Here is a 17,617-nt window from a genome sequence, read left to right as displayed (position 1 = left end):
TAATCTCAGTCTAAACTGTTTCTGAAAAGAGAAAAAGGACAAAAGTGGTCCAACTCATTTTATAAATCTATTATAACCTTGATACCAACGTGTATTAAGAACTGAACCAGAGCTGGCATGAACAGAGAGAAAAGCGACAACACCATGGAAGGAGAACCAACAGATGCTGACTACAGACAACACGGGATGGGATGGGGAAAGGTCTGCCTTTGGGATAACATCGACAGAAATAAGGAACACCAGGAAACAAGTTTGCTAAGAACACTGCCTGAATAATCAGGTAGAGATATTCGTAGAACAACTGGAAAAACCAGGATTCAAGGGCAGGAAAGAAATAAAGAATAGAGACTTGAGAATTATTCAGACAGAAGGGTCTGAAACAATAATGTCAAAAGACCAGAGAAATATGAAAAATGATCTGAAAAGTGGAACTTGGAGAACACTTAGATTAATCAGAAGAAGGAAGACCAGAAAGTGGGAAGGGGGCAAAGAATAACAAAGTCAGCATAACATCAGAGAAGCCCTAGTCTCATCTGGGAAATTCATATTCGTCCTTCAGAATTGTTCACAGGGTTCCAAAGCAACAATTTCAAGAAGGCCTTCTAAGATTCCTCCAACATAAACCATCACTAGGTCAGGTCCTCATTTTAAGCTCTTACAAATACTCTGCACTTTAATTATACAATTATATATAATTACAGAATTCATGTCTGCTTCAGTAGACTCTAAGCTCCATGAGGGAAAGGCACCCTGTCTGTCTTTGCCTTCTGCTGTCTCCCCTGTTATGTTAAAATATAGTATTTGTTGAATAAAATGGGCAGATGAAGGATAGACAAGGAAAGGCATTCCAAGAATGATGGGTTGACGCTAAAAGCTACAAAAAGTTCAAGTTGACTTAGAAAGGAGGCCCAAAAGCGTTTATTAGATTATAGGTGACCTTTTCGAAGGTGAAATTCAGATAACAAGGGTTAAGAAATGAATGGATGGTCGGGAAGTAAAGGTAGGAAAAGTAAATTACTCTTGGTAATGTCCCGAGTTAATTTTATGGAATGAATTTTAATTTCACTTCAGTTTTGCTCTATGTTTAACGAACATGTGTTACTTCTATAAGGACAATTTTTGTTGTTGTTGTTAACATGATTTGAAAAGGTAAAGCAGCCACAAGACAAGTGGAGGGAGTAGTGAATTAAAGGGTAAACAAGTACTTTAAGAGAGTAACAAACTCCATTAAGTAGGAAAGAAAAGAAAAAGCTAAAATAAGGTATTAACTAGGAAGAAGGACAAAACATATTCTTCCACTAAGATGGAAGGAAGAGAAGATGATGATAAAAGGAATCCAGTAAATTCTGGAAGGAGCTCCCACTGGAAACCTCAATGTTCTCAAGAAAGGATGTGAAGTGAAGCGAGTAGAAAAAGTTTCAAATGAGTTCTACAGAGAATGCGCAGGGGGGCGGGGAGGGGGGGGGAGGGGGGGACCCAAAACAGAAGCGCCATACAGGTTCTATTAAAAGGGCATTCTAAATTTCAATTGGCCTTTTGTAAAACTTCATCCCATTTCTAGCTCAGAACTGCCCTAGTTTAGCTTTAATTTTAAATATTTAAATTCTAGTTCACAAACTATTTCAACAACTGAAAATTGATAGGCATTAATACATTCTACTTTAATTCCGACTTGAACTGCTCTTTTGAAATAAATACAGTAAAGGAGTTGTTTTCAACTCAAGCAACAAAATAGCGATCATTTCAAGTATGAGTGAACTGAAAAGCGCTCCTAAACTTGAGTGTTTGCAGAGAAAGGCTTTTTGTAATTGTTGCTGTTTAACTCTTCGCGTGCCTCACTCTAACAGATTCCGAGTAACAGAGAAAATCTTGGGTTCAAATCTCAGCTCACTTAATCAAGTTATTCAACCTCTCGGCGTCTCGATTTCCTCTCCTAAAAAACGAGGAATACAATAACCAGGATTATCCTAAGGATTAAATGACGTAACACAGGTGAACGTGCCAAGTTCGTACTATGTCCTCAGAACGGTTTGCTAACCGTTTGAAAGAGAAAACTCGCAGTACTTTGACCAAATTAAAAAAAGCCTGAAAAAGCACAACTCACAAAACGTCAGACCCTAACACACAGCACATTATTTTTCTTCCCTGACGCAAGTTATTTTTTTCTTGCCAACCTTTCCACTAGGAGTCTGGAAAGAGAAAAAAAGGGTTCCAGTCAATCCAGCATAAAGTTTTCAGAAGCTGAAGTGCAGAATCACAACAGACATGGCAGCGGAAGCGGCGCAGGACAACAGGTGAACCTCCGAGAACCCTGGCACCTTCCCGCGGGCAAGTTTTGCAGGAGGGTTGGCAGTTCCTCCAGGCTCGACCGCCCCATGAAACAGACATTCGTTTTCCTTTTTTCCTTTTAGAAACGTAACAGACAAATCGTGACTATCACCCTCGCCGCTCCCGGGCGAGGGAGGTGAGCGCCTTTCCCATTTAAGGATTCAAGAATCGTCCTTGGTGGCGGCTTTCGCCCACACCGCCTCCCCAAACTCGGCCCGAAACTCGGGGGTGGGGAACAAAGAGGGGCCCGGAGGCGGGGACGTCGCAGGGGGCTGCCGGGGGCCCGGGTCTCCCGCAGGGCTGGGCCCGGGGCGGCAGGGCCCAGTCTGCCGCGGCCTGTCACAGCCTGGGCGGCAGAGACCCCCACGGGGCCGCCGGGCCTGGCGGCCCCCAGCTCGGGCCTCCCGCGCGCGCCTGGCTCCCCCCGAAACTTCGCCTGCGGCCCGCGCCGGCCTCCCGGGCGCAGCCGGCCTCCGCCGACGCGCACACGCACTCTCCGGGCAAGCCAACTCACCCGAACCCTGGGGAACTCATCCTCCAGCTCTCGGCGCGGAGCGGGGTGGGCGCGGCGGGGCGCGGGGGCGAGGCAGGGGGCCCGGCTCGGCCTCCGCCCGGGGCGTGCAGCGGCCCCAGCCCGGTCGCCCCTCGCGCAGCCGTACGATCCTCGTCTCGCGCGGACGGACACGCCGGAGTCCGAGCCTTCCTGCCCGCCCTCCCCGCCCTCCTCGCCCTCCTCCCTCCTCGCTCCTCCTTCGCCGAGCGCCAGCAGGCGGATTCCAATCTCGGCAGCCGCCGCCGCCGCCGCCGCTGCGGACACTCGCGCGGGAGGGAGGGGTGGGGGGCGGCGCGGGCGCGGGGTGTGGGGGGAGGGGCGGGCCTCCGCGAGACTCGGCGCAACGCTCGCGCGCTGGGAGGGCGCCCGCTCCGCCCGGCCGGGCACGCGAAAAGAGCCGAGCGCGCGGCGGAAGGGCCCGAAGGGTCTCTGGGGCTAGGCGCCCTGCTGCCGGGGAGGAGGGCTGGCCGCCGGCAAGGGGGCGCCGGGCTGCCGTAGGGAGGGGGGCTTCTCCTCCGCGCGGCCCTGCCGGCCCCTTCTCACCGAGACGCCGCATCGCCGCCTCGGCGGGGCCGGCCAGTCTCCGGAAGCCGGGTGGAGGAGACGCCGTGCGCGCGCCGCACAGTACTGAGTGCGGGGCAGCGGCGCAGATCCCGCCGCTGCGAGCTGCGCGCGGGCCCGGCCCCCCGCACTGCCAGTGCTCCGGGGTTCCTTGTGTGGCCCCCTCCCCGGACAAACTCTAAAGCTCTAACAAAAACTCGTGACACGTGAGGGCAGGTTAGCGCTTGCGGAGTAAGCCTGATCGCTGACAATTCACACGCCATGGCGGAGAACTGCCCGACCGTGGTGGTAGTCGTTGCGACAAAGAAACGTACAAAGCCACAGTCCAACTATTATTTACCATAGCTCCCCGGCCTCTCTTTCTGGGCTCTTTGCCAGCGTACAGAGGCGCAGGTAGGGGGGAGTTGAAGGGAAAGAAGCATTTTCGCGTCGATCCAGGAGCTGTGAGGCCTGGCCCGCCTGGGAGCCCTATGATGGAGCCCGTGAATACCAAAGACATAAGTTGAGCAGCGGTGTTAACCCAAAAGAACTGAAGTCAGCGGACTATAAATATTGTTCCCGTCTCTGCTGTCGCTCACTCTAGTGACCTCAGATACCCTCCGAGTCTGATTCCCTCCATTTGGAGAGCATAAATAGTTGCCACTCCTTTTTTCTCCCCATTCTTTGGAAAATGCCATTTCAAGTATTCAGTGTCCTGTATGTGAAGAGTCTTGGTCTCTTTTTAAAAACCAAATGTGACCTTGATCTCTTGGGTAAGTCTTTCAACGAATGCATGGCATTAAATTATCTCTTTACAAAAGATACCTTTTTTTTTTTAAGTTACCTTTATAAACAAAAAAAGAGACAAGGAAAAGAATGTGCCAAGCCCTGATATTTGTTTTCACACACATTCTCCCTTAAGAGATATTTAGATTCCAGACTATTCCCTTGTATTCTTGTTTAAATGGCTAAAATCCCTTCCATTCTTGTTTGAAGTTTTTTTTTTTTTTTTTTTGGTCCATCTTTCATTCTCTTCCCCGCCGGTCGCTTTTATCCACCTCTGCCCTTAATGCCTCAGATAAGTTCTGTAATTCCAAATTATTTTTTCAATTCTACTTATTCTGTAATTTTTTTTCCTGAACTCTATACCTGTCTCAGGTTTGAGAGTCATGGATCTTGCTATGCAGGATGAATGTTTGATACATGAGTTTCCCTGGATCACCTAAAATTTGTCACTTTTTCAAGTTTACTACGTAGGACACCGCTTTGATGTCAAGGGATAGGGTGGACCTTTTGCTTGAGGAGATTCAGACTGATTAGCTAAAGAACTCATAGATGTAAGCTGAGCAATGTGTCACGGCAGATAAAAACTATGCTGAGTGTGTACTCTCTAGAGCCTAGTTCAATTTTCAGATATATGAATCAGTCTATAAAATAGACAACCTCAGGTTAGAAATTTAGTATTTCAAAATGAACAAATCCATGTTGCCTAGGTTGTGCTATATGCCACTGTAGAAATTACAGCAAAACTGAAGCATCAAATTTTAGGTCGTCATAGCTTTGCTTCTCGAGAAAAGGATCTCCTTTTCAAATTTTCAAGAATTCTACTTAATATCCTTTTGCTTTCCTTGGACAGAGCCCACCTGAGTGCCCAGGCTGAAATCCTTAGCTTTATCACAGCAGGCAACCTAGGTACTGACAACTGAGCAGGGCATGGTGTTTTCTTTGGTTCCTGGCATGTGTATGCATGCCAGCCTGTTTCTCCGGTTTTCCTGCCCACTTAAATGAACAAGAGCAGCCAGGAAGCCCAAAGAGACATCTGAACACGTATGGTCTGGCCCCCAAACTCAAAGGCAACACCTCAAGGTGCAAATTCAACATTCTCTACTGTGATAGTTTTCCTCTAAGTAGGTTAACAGAATGCTTTGGAAATGGATCTTTTTCCTCTGCATGGTCTGTTTGAGGTATAAGCCTCAAGAGTGGTAGTTGCATGCCCAAATCACACAGCATTAGTTTGGAATGCAAAATCACCCCTCTTCTGCAGTTCTCAGGTCCTCAAGATAGGTCTGATCACCTATCTTAACACCCCGAGACAGCCAATTTCGTTTTCTTTATACCACTTTTTACTGTATGAAATTACTTCATTTAGTTATTTGTTCATGGTCTGAGTCTCTCTGACCTGCTAAAATATAAACTCCATGAGAGCAGAAACCTTGTCCATCTTGTTCTCAACTGTTTCTGCAGAGTCTAGTGCATAACTAGTGCTCAATATTTGTTAAATGAATGAGATAAAAGACGGAATTTCCTTTAAGCATTTCTGAACCTTGTCATCAAAATCCAGTTTGTTTATTTATTTAATCTTCTCTTTTCTTTTAGCCGCACTGTACAGTTTGCAGGATCCTAGTTCCCTGACCACAGATGGAATCTGGGCCCCTTGCAGTGCGGAGCCCTAACCACTGGGCTGCCAGGGAATCCTGGTATCCAGTTTTAGAGGGTGGCTTAGACGATGTTGAAAAGGTGAGGGCGAGTCAGGGAAGCTATGGGTTATACCATATTCAGTGAAATGGACATGTCTGCTTTCAGGGAAGGTGTTAGTTGAATTAGGTCTTCCCTGGTGGCTCAGACAGGACAGCGTCTGCCTACAATGCGGGAGACCTGGGTTCAATCCCTGGATCGGAAAGATCTCTTGGAGAAGGAAATGGCAACCCACTCCAGTATTCTTGCCTGGAAAATCCCATGGATGGAGGAGCCTGGTAGGCTACAGTTCATGGGGTCGCAAAGAGTCAGACACGACTGAGCGATAGACTAATCCAAGTTAATCCATCCAAAGTCACTTCCCTGCTATAAAGGCAGTCCTAAGTCATCATGGATATGGAAATAAATTAGAATTCAGTAAGGAGGGACTAGTGAAGGGATGTCCTTGACAGAGTAATGCTTTAGTTGTTTTCAAACCCAATATTAAATGGATAAGAGTGCTATGAAGAGTAGAGGAAACAGCTACATTATTCGGCATAGACCCTACTACATCATTTTACTGGTTAATAATACCCTGGTTAACGTCATGGTTAAGAAGGACCAAGCCAAAACAGAAACTGTGTTTAAGAAAAAAGATAGTTATATATATATATAATTGAGTGCACAAAATAAAGTTTAAAAATCTGAATTTGTGTTTTCCTTTGTATTGGTATAATATTTTACTTCCCATTTTATTTTTACTTGTATATAACTTGATTTTTCCCACTTCTATTTTCATTTCTCTTTTTTTCAAAGGACTTGTTTCCTATGATTAAAAGATGGTTCAGTGAAGCTCTTGCTACAAAGTAGTCACCACTCGGTCCTGCCTAGTCCACGGTCTCAACTGACCTCTCCCTACTGTCAGCACACCCTTTACCGTAGACCACAATCCTCTCCTGGCAGGAAGACTCTTCTCAAAGCTCCAGTCCCAAGCCCAGGACTCAGCCACCTGCAGCTTCTGCTACTTACACCAAGATGTCCAACCTTGGCCCCCGTCTAAGCACTGACTCACAGCCCTTTTCTCGCCCCTGAAGCCCGGGCCTTTTAACCTGTGTGGAACTCGATTTTCTCTGCCTGTGGTCTGGACTCTGCTCTCTGGAGTCTGCCCCAGCCCTACAACACAGACTCTGTTGTGTACCGATTGATACCCCTAGTGGTAACACTTGTTTGCCTTCAGTTTATTTTCTAGAATTTCCCTGTCCATGTTCTATCCGTCAGGCCTCCTTCCCCCCATTGCCTCAAGTTGAACAGCTGCCTGCTGTTCTCCTCGACTACCCCCTGTTGATTGCTCACGGTTCTCCAGCTAGCAGGTACTACCTAGAGGGCCTGAGGTCCTCCCACCCAACACCTAGACCTGGGGCCTCCCCACCCCAGCTCCACTCAGCCCACCGTCAATCTGTCCTTCCCTATCCTGTAGCGATTCACCTTGCTGCCTTTCTCTCTCCTGAGAGCAGTGGGTTTATAACCAATTACACTTTATTTTTTGACCAGATATACATAAGTTCAGTTCAGTTCAGTCGCTCAGTCGTGTCCAACTCATGCCAGGCCTCCCTGTCCATCACCAACTCCCGGAATATATATTAGTATATATATATGTATATAGTTGCTTTTGTTTTTGCCTGGTTAAAAATAAAATGTACTAGGTGCTTGCATACATATATATATGTATATACTTGTATCTGCATACATATATATATTTATATATATTGTTAATATGTACATGTATAAACCATATCCAGTTCTACTTACCACTCCTAAACACTGATTCTACTCAAGAATTTTGTTGGCACTAGTAGTCCAGAAATCCTAGCATCTGGAGCTGAGTATGGTTAACTTGTGAATGACCATTCAAAGAAAGACAAGGTGTCATGATAAAGATTCAAGCTGAGATAACTGGGGAGATAATAATTTTGGATCAGGAATGCTGTGTTATTAACAGCCATACTATATTAACTGTACGTGCTCGACATGGTTATCTAAATATATAGGTGTAGTGTGGTACCTCCAATGTGCATAGACACACTAGTTTATCTACCACACATTTTGGGGTACCTAACCCTGTGCTAGATAGAAAGTTCTAGAGGACAAGAACTGTCTTTTTCTTACTCCATCATATCCTTAGGATCTAGCCTGCTGCCAGGCATACGAGTATGTGTTCAATATTTACTGAATAAATAAATGTACTATAATGCCCAGCACATTCCTTCCCCTAAAAGCTTAAAATCTCATAAAAGTAAGTTGTGCACATAATTCTTTACTTGATGTTTCTTTCCGAGTCAAGATTTATTGTCCTTAAGACAGTTGCTAACTCATTTTGTTCTCTACTAATAGATAGCCCTCACTCATTTCTTATATTTTTGTTAACAAAAGCAGGGTTGACTTTTTGGGTTTTGTTTTTAGTATTTTTGAGGCTTAATTTTAAAGCACTTACCTTGATAGAATGAGAGTCTAAGAAATCCTGTAATGACAGCACAGAAGTATCACCGACTATAACTTTTTCTTTTTTTGGCCATGCTGCATGGCTTCCAAAATCTCCAACCAGGGATCAAACCTGGGACTGTGGTAGTAAAAGCCCAGAATCCTAACCACTAGACTAGCAGGGAACTCCCTATCACTGGCTTTAAATTTAACATCTCTTCAACAAATAATGCTTAAGTTTTGGAGTTCTGTGTGCTCTTTAAACGGAGAAGGCAATGGCACCCCACTCCAGTACTCCTGCCTGGAAAATCCCATGGACAGAGGAGCCTGGTGGGCTGCAGTCCATGGGGTTGCTAAGAGTCGGACACGACTGAGCGACTTCACTCTGACTTTTCACTTTCAGGCCTTGGAGAAAGAAATGGCAACCCACTCCGGTGTTCTTGCCTGGAGAATCCCAGAGATGGGGGAGCCTGGTGGGCTGCTGTCTATGGAGTCTCACAGAGTCGGACACGACTGAAGTGACTTAGCAGCAGCAGCAATGCTCTTTAAAAAAAGAACTTCCTCCATTCCCTCATGGGGGAATAAAATCAATTATCCAATCAGTAATCAATAGCTGTCACTGTTTCTTTTAAAATGTAGGTTTTACATTTGGTTTGTTACCCACTTTAAAATCTGTCTTCCTCATTGTATGCCTGAATTACACCAGCTACACTAGTTGGTCATTCCCTCTTTCAACTGATCTTGCTCAGTTTTTCCAGGTTTCGCTTAATGAGACGCCACACGCATCACAATCTGAGCACCACTACTGTATGAAAGTATTCTGCTAGAGTGGGGTCTCCACGTCCCACAGAATGAGCCACATTCATTTCTCCTTTTCCTGCCATTCTCCTGCCTCCCGTGCCCACATACCACCTCCTGTAGGAACTCATCTTTGTTGGCTCCACCCTAAACCCCTTAGGCTTTTCTCTCTGTGGTCTACATCACTGACTTTTTTTGGACACTTTAGCTATTCCTGTGTCTTTCTCCAAAATATTATTTCATACTTTTATTCACTTACATACGAATAGGGGTTTTCTAGCCTCCCAGGCTGGGGGAGGACAACATAGAAGATATCAAAATACTCAAGGTATCAAAATAGTAGTCTTAGGCAGGAAACTACCAATGCTGCTGCTGTTCGATCGCTCAGTCATGTCCGACTCTTTGCAGCTCCATGGACTGTAGCCCACCAGGCTCCTCTGTCCATGGGATTTCCCAGGCAAGGATACTGGAGTGGGTTGCCATTTCCCTTCTCCAGGGGATCTTCCCCACCCAGGGACAGAACCTGTGTCTCCTGCTTGGCAGGCAGATCCCATTGTAATAGTTAAGATTCTTGCCCCTGTTTCCAAGAGGCAATGGGGGGGGGGGTGGTGGGGGGCGGTGTCACAAACTTCTCAATGCGCCTGCCGCGCTGCTCTATCCCTCAGGGTCAAAGAGAGTACTCCTGTCCCTTCTTCCCTTCTACCCTCTCCTGCCCCTGTTGCTAGCACAATTGCTGTAGTCACTGCACTCAGCGCCTCGGGCAGCTACATTGCAGGATTCCAAGAGGTGCCATCCTGCTTTTTGTGAAAGATGCTGCCGAGAGTGGCGCAGTACACAACCGGCTCCCGGCCCACCGAACACCATGAAAGAGCCATTCCAATTGCATGCCGGGAGCCAAGCCCCTGGCTTGCTTAAAGAACCAACTGGTTTTTACTATTAACATTATATAGACCTCTACACAACATTATATATCTCACGCTGCTGCTGCTGCTGCTGCTGCTGCTACTAAGTCGCTTCAGTCGTGTCCGACTCTGTGCGACCCCATAGACGGCAGCCCACCAGGCTCCCCCATCCCTGGAATTCTCCAGGCAAGAACACTGGAGTGGGTTGCCACTTCCTTCTCCAGTGCATGAAAGTGAAAAGTGAAAGTGAAGCCGCTCAGTCCTGTCCGACTCTTAGCGACCCCGTGGACCGCAGCCTACCAGGCTCCTCCCTCCATGGAATTTTCCAGGCAAGAGTACTGGAGTGGGTTGCCATTGCCTTCTCCATATATATCTCATAGATACATTATATTTTACTATATAACATTACATACCTTTCAGGGCGTTTGGGGGAAATGAAAGTGGCCAGATGTGTATCTGTCAGAATTAAATCAATTAGAATCCCATATAAGATGTGTAATGAATTAAAATTTTCATTTTGATTTCATTTTCATCAGTGCAAACGCTCAACACAAAAATTATTCTGTTGTTATACTTGGAATAATACATCATGCCAATCAAAATTTACATATGTACCATATTTCATCAAAATAAGATAACGATTATAAGCAACATTATTTTAGGTACAACTAGGAAAGAAAAACACTGCCAATTATGACATATCATTAACTGTAAGACATCCTAATTTTAGAAGTGATAAAACGTCAAAAAGTGTGCATCTAAGCATTGATGAAACACAGTGTGTTTTAATGCAAAACACCACCATATGGTCCAGTAGTTGGAAATACTAAGTTTCTGGGTTTTTGACATATAACTTATTTGTTTGTTATGCACGATCCTCAACTAATCACACTGTGAAAGTTAACCACAAGAGCAGAGACAGTGCAGTTCCACTGCATATAAACATATAAAACAAACATGAATAACCTATGATTCAGTCACATAAAGTTGAAAAGAAATACTAGCATCCAATCAATGTACTGTAGTATTTGGATTACATTACAAAAAAAAAATTAAGTTTTGGACAGCTGCTTATTCTGAAAATGTGTGATGACAAGGAGAATGGACGTATTTTTATCCTTGGAAAAGTCAAACTAAACAATTAGAAAAATCTCAACCGTGCAGTAGAATGACTTTACGTTTATCCCGGAAGCTGAACAATAGTCCTTGTTGCTTGTGGGGCCATCAGGAAAAGCCAGCTGTGGGTTTCTTTTTAGTACAATTAATTGCTTCCGCTGTATATAAAATTGAAAGAATTGGGTGCTTTAGTGCGGAAAAAGGATATCCTGTACACTGCTCCTGTTTCCTCACAAAAGCTATTATTGAGCCTTTCGCCATTAATTCACATGCATTGGATTATCCTGTGATGAAAGACCAAGTGGCTTCTCATTTTTATAGTCTCTTATCTCCTATTTATTTGGCACCTCTCTGGAATACCTGCTCTTCTCCCAAGACTGCTTAATTGCTGGGATGTCAGACGGTAGCTAATGACTGACTTCCTTTTCTGAGACTAATTGTGAGCTCATCTCTGTACTTTTTCTTAGAGTGGCATTTCTCATTGTTGAGAAATATTCTGAGTTCTGTTATTATTTGAAATGACAGAGGCAGCAATGTTTAGTACCAGTTTTCAATCCCTGCCCACCATTCACTTTGAGATCAGCAAGTGACTCATTATAAATCCTCTGGATAAACCTGAACAGTCCAGTATACAACAGCCATTTGCTAAGTGTGACTGTGTAAATTTTAAATTAGTTAAAAGGCTCACTAAGTGCTCAGTAGCCACATGAGGTTAGTGGTTGCTATATCGGAAGAGGGAAGACATAGAAGATGGCCATTTTCACACAAAGGTCTATTGGACAGTGTCGCTGTAACCTGTGGCCTGGTCCTCTCAGGCCTCTTGAGTAGTATCTGAACCCGGAATCGATGTTTCTGTGCTCACCATTGAAAACAAATGGTACCAAGGCTACTTTCAGGATCATTTCTGTAGTCTGTTACTCGAGAAGTTTCTCTGAGCATGTGGAGCACCAGAAATGGGGGGCTGCTGTTCACCTGGTATAAAGTTACATAAGGTCTGGGAAGATCCCCTGGAGAAGCAAATAACTACCCACTCCAGTATTCTTGCCTGGAAAATTCCATGGACAAAGGAGCCTGACAGCCTACAGTCTATGGGGCTGCAAAGAGTCAGACACTACTGAGCAGCTAACACACACACACACACACACACACAATAAGTGTTCTTACCACAATTTAAAATATATATATATATATATATTTCTTTTTAAAATTATTTATTTATTTTATTTGACTGGACTGGGTCTTAGTGGTGTCATGTGGGATCTAGTTCATTGGCCAGGGATTGAACCCAGGCCCCCTGCACTGGCAGCATGAAGTATTAGCTGCTGGACCACCAGGGAAGTCCCCATGTATATTTCTTAATGGTAGAAAATTGACGAAAATGCAAATAGTGTCTGTGGTATCTCCAGGTAAAGAGACTATGATTACTTTTTCCTTCTTCCTATTTATATGTGTTTGGGGGGTTTTATTCCTTTCTTAATTAGTAAAAATCACATTTAAGATCCTTAAACCCATTCATTTATCACCAGTTTCAAAGTAGTTTTATCCAACCCCTGCCTTAAGAGAGGAAGTAGTCATTTTGAACAACTGTTTCTTTAAAAATTAAACTCAGCCAGCAGTTTTTAGTTAAGAGATCTGTATTCCCTTCTCTTCTAGCATGAAAAGCATCAGAGAACTTGCAGTTAGGATGCCCTAGAGCCCTGATAAATAGAATTACAGAACGTCCCTCAGGAAGAGATGGCTCATGATCACTAGCAATCCTCTCACCCAGGCATTTGTTGGGCATTTTGCCAGGTTATACATATTTCTAGACTATACTTCAGAGTCTCAGAATCAAGGCCCAACAGGTTAAGGAGGCCTATGGAGCTAAAGAGGGCTCCGGTTTTACCATTGAAAAGAGAACCATAAAAAAAGAATTCCTTGTTTCCTAAAAGTTCAGGCATGATCATACAGGTTTAATTAGGAAAAGCCAGCTGTTTACAGCAAATTATAAACTGCATAAGCAGACCTCAGTGGACACTCCCAAAGGATGTCCCATGAACCCTTACTTCTCCAAGTCCATATTCAGCAGATCTGGCGAGCCAGACCTGAGGCAGGGAGCTGTGATGCCAGCCAGAGTAGTATTCTAAAAGTCCCTTTCCATAGATTTCCATGACCAAAGGAGTGTGTGGAAAGCCTCCGCTTTTTCTTTCCTTTTGTCCTTGAAACTTGAAGCCAATTCACTGTTTTCCTCACTACTACTGCACCCGCCCCGTAGAGACACATTTCAGAAACAAGCTAAGCAACAAGATAAGAACACCAACTTTGGAGTCAGAATTCTGGCTGAACTTCCTAATTTTTGACCTTGGGTAGAGTTTGTCAACCCTGAATCCCAGTTTCTTCGCCTATAAAATGAGGATAAATAATATCGATTTAATGAGGCAGATATGAGAATTAACCAAGAGCATTTGGAAAACTGTTGGCATAAAATCAACACTCAATTCTTTTTACTTACCTTTCCTTTTCCTTCTAGAAGGTGATTGGTCCATTGGTGTTTCTATTGAAGGGGAAGGAAAACAAACTGTAAACTCTTAATGAGCCTTACTTCAAATACTGCCCAGCACAGTTCAGTAATTAGTATATGAGTTCTGCTTCAGCTTGGGCTGGGTTCCAGTTCTTTGCTCCAGCCTTAGCTCAGGAATTTTCTCCTCTAGAAAGCCTTTGCTACCCAATCCCAAGCTGAGTAAGTGGCTTTCCCAAGAAGTCCCATGGCACTCCAAGCTTGTTTCTATCCTAATCGTTTACCTTGCATTCTGCTTCTCAAAACAGGGTACCTAGCAATAAGCATGGAGTACAGGATGTTATAAGGCATCTTCTCCAGAGCATCAGTTTTATCTAATAATGAGTAAAACAAAGGGGATGTATATGCTGTTACAATACGATATTAGATTATATAAGAAATTTCGCAATGGCAGAGGGTTCCTAGAAGACATGTGCTCATTGCCCTTTGCTTTTAGATCTTCTTTGCGGAGAAGTTGGAGAATCATGTATTGCCACATGGCAGTGAAATTATGCAGCAACTAGTCTGTTCCTTCCAGCAGACCATGAGCTCTGTTAGGGCAGGCATTGTACCTCATTTGCCCCTGAATCACAAAATTTACCTACATAGCATGAGGCCCGTCTCAAGGTAGAGGCTCCAGGAATGCTTGTGGATCTGAAATCAACTCTCTGTCTTCTCCCAGTACTTTGGGGAAACTATAGTTTTTCCATCAAAGAGAGCAACTTTGAAATTGTTTAACTGACAGGACTTCACATTGAGTGCCTGTTAGAGAAAACACAATTCTAGCTGTACTTTTGGGGAAAGTATTTAACCTATCAGACTTTTGGCTTCTCAACCTGGTAGGGTGGTTAAGGCTTAATGAGAAAAGATTCACAAAGTAAACTGAGCTTGGCACATAGAAGGTGCATGCAAAAAAAGCTTCTTTAGTTTTCTCTAAAGTGACTAATAATTAATTCTAATCATTAATCTATAAACAAAGAGATGATTTTGGTTATTTCAATCATTCCAAGCAACACAAAAGGGACCTGAGCCACTGCCTGGGGCTTCTTCTACAGCACCCTGGTCCTTCTTCCTGAACTTCCACATCATCCGGCAGTTTCCTTACTGTCTCGGTGACTGTCACATTAAACCTGGACTTAAAAGATAGAGATAATTCAACTAGAAGGTGGAGAAAGGTAACCACCTATTAGGAGAGTGAGCTACAGAGTCAGGGCCCATTTCAAGCCTTGCCTCACTAAGTAATCTGATTTGCTTTTCCAACTCTGAGGCATATCTTGATCCTGGTTCTGCAGACAGAACAGGGTCCTGGGCAAAGTTGCCAATTCCTAACTTAGAGCATGAGCCAGGGAGTCGGGATCCACAAATGGCTCTATCTTTCACTCTATTGGTCTGGGTCCGGAGTAACTTTACTCAGAACCTAGTAAAGCTTAAGCTTCAGGGTCCCTCACCATCAAAGGCCCCTGTTTATGCTGAGAGTTGCTTAAAATGTTCTAGGTTGAGAAGGGAAGTCAGGGTGTTATCAGGGAGCATTCTTATGTAAGTTTTTCTGATCAGTTGCCTAAGAGATTTCAGAAGAAAGAGACCTAGAGAGGCTTGATTCCAGGAATTTGATTCTTTCTTCTCATTCTAAATGAATACTCTGTAGTTTATTTTGTGTTTGAAATTTTATATTCTTTCTAAGGATGACTCCAAAAAACCCGAAGCTACTTTTCTCTATTGCCTCCCTACCCTACAGCTCACCAGAAAGTCACAAGCACAGGAGAAGAGTTTTAGGGGCCTGTGTCACGATGACTCCATGAGAGGTGGACTCACCCTCAGTACCTGCAGTCTGTCTTCTCTCTCAGGAACCTGTCGAACACCTTGTACCAACTTCCTTCCACAAATGCTGGGACCCTCTAGCATTCCCAAGTGCTTTGATAGAAATAAAAAGATAAAACCTCTATTAGCTGACTTCTCCCCTGATCTAAAAAGGATTTTGAAATGGTCTTTTTATACCTATTTTTATGCATCGATAGAGTTGGTACGAGGGAGGGGTCAGGGGATAACTGACTTGAATATGGAAAGGTAGTCTGTTAAGAATTTTTCCTTTTTTTTTTTAAACATTAAAAAAATTTTAACTGAAGTATAGTTGAATTTCGGTGTTTCAGGTATACAGCAAAGTGATCCAGTTTTATGTATATGTATTCTTTTTCAGATTCTTTTCCATTATAGGTTATTACAAGATATTGAATATAGTTCCCTGTACTATAAGGCATGTCCTTTAAGAATTTTAATAAGATGTTTTGGGTTTTTTAAAAAAATAGAATTAGTTCGTGAAAAAAGGAACATGGATCCCAAGTAAGTGATAACAATGATGGCATCCTTTTGCATTTCTGTTCCTAATGTCTCCACTCTAATGCCTAACTGTAGATGGAGTTCTCATGATCATTGTTGGTCAGTTCAGTTCAGTTGCTCAGTTGTGTCTGACTCTGCGACTCCATCAACCGCAGCACGCCAGGCCTCCCTCTCCATTACCAACTCCAGGAGTTCACCCAAACTCATGTCCATTGAGTCGGTGATGCCATCCAACCATCTCATCTTCTGTTGTCCCCTTCTCCTCCTGCCCTCAATCTTTCCCAGCACCAGGGTCTTTTCAAATGAGTCAGCTCTTCACATCAGGTGGCCAAAGTATTGGAGTTTCAGCTTCAACATCAGTCCTTCCAATGAACACCCAGGACTGATCACCTTTAGGATGGACTGGTTGGATCTCCTTGCAGTCCAAGGGACTCTCAAGAATCTTCTCCAACACCACAGTTCAAAAGCATCAACTCTTCAGCGCTCAGCTTTCATTATGATCCAACTCTCACATCCATACATGACTACTGGAAAAACCATAGCCTTTAATAGACAGACCTTTGTTGACAAAGTAATGTTTCTCCTTTTTAATATGCTGTTTAGGTTGGTCATAACTTTCCTTCCAAGGAGTAAATGTCTTTTAATTGCATGGTTGCAATCACCATCTACAGTGATTTTTGGAGCCCAGAAAAATAAAGTCTGACACTGTTTCCACTGTTTCCCTATCTATTTGCCATAAGTGATATGACCAGATGCCATGATCATCTTAGTTTTCTGAATGTTGAGCTTTAAGCCAACTTTTTCACTCTCCTCTTCCACTTTCATCAAGAGGCTCTTTAGTTCTTCACTTTCTGCCATAAGGGTGGTGTCATCCGTATATCTGAGGTTATTGATATTTCTCCGGGCAATCTTGATTCCAGCTTATGCTTCCTCCAGCCCAGCATTTCTCATGAGGTACTCTGCATATAAGTTAAATAAGCAGGGTGACAATATACAGCCTTGACGTACTCCTTTTCCTTTGGAACCAGTGTGTTGTTCCATGTCCAGTTCTAACTGTTGCCTCCTGACCTGCATACAGGTTTCTCATTATTAGTTGGATAACCTTTAAAATGTACTTTATAGAGATTAAGTAGGATCACATTGGTGAAGTTCATAGTTTTAAAAAATACATTGTTTTAAAAAGAAAGCAAATCTCAGAACGGTATGCATGGTATGATTCCAATTAAGTAAAACACAATGTGGGTCTGTATAGTTTGTGTGAGTATATATACAAGGATAGGTCTGTGTTTCCCAGATTTCAGAAAACAACACTGTGCTGTATCCACACAGAACTAACATTTCCCAGACTTTAGACAACTGCATACAACCTTTTTTTTTAAAATCTCGCTGCACTGTGGGGCTTGCGGTATCCTAGTTCCCTGACCAGGGATCAAACCCAGGGCCCAGCAGCAGAAGTAGAGTCCTCACACTGGGTCACCAGAGAGGTGCTTGCATACAGCCTCTGGCCATACTCATCCAGAACTACTTGATGAACAGCTTTGACACTTGTTTTCAAAAGTTTATAAGGAAAATAAAATT

The 17,617-nt window shown here is 43.8% G+C and overlaps 1 protein-coding gene across 2 annotated transcripts in view; it reads right to left on the bottom strand.

The window, feature by feature from the left end:
- BMPR1A (bone morphogenetic protein receptor type 1A) overlaps positions 1 to 3,422 on the bottom strand; it is a 144,784-nt gene extending 141,362 nt beyond the window's left edge. The window contains exon 1 of one of the 2 annotated variants that reach the window (XM_069572347.1): positions 2,843 to 3,422. The gene's annotated coding sequence lies outside the window, so the exon portion shown is untranslated. The remainder of the gene's footprint in view (positions 1 to 2,842) is intronic. The other variant, XM_069572348.1, reaches the window with a different exon arrangement.
- Between the last annotated feature and the right edge of the window lie 14,195 nt (positions 3,423 to 17,617).

Source organism: Ovis canadensis, chromosome 25, assembly GCF_042477335.2.
Source record: "Ovis canadensis isolate MfBH-ARS-UI-01 breed Bighorn chromosome 25, ARS-UI_OviCan_v2, whole genome shotgun sequence".
NCBI lineage: Eukaryota > Metazoa > Chordata > Mammalia > Artiodactyla > Bovidae > Ovis > Ovis canadensis.
This window is presented reverse-complemented; position numbering and strand designations above follow the sequence as displayed.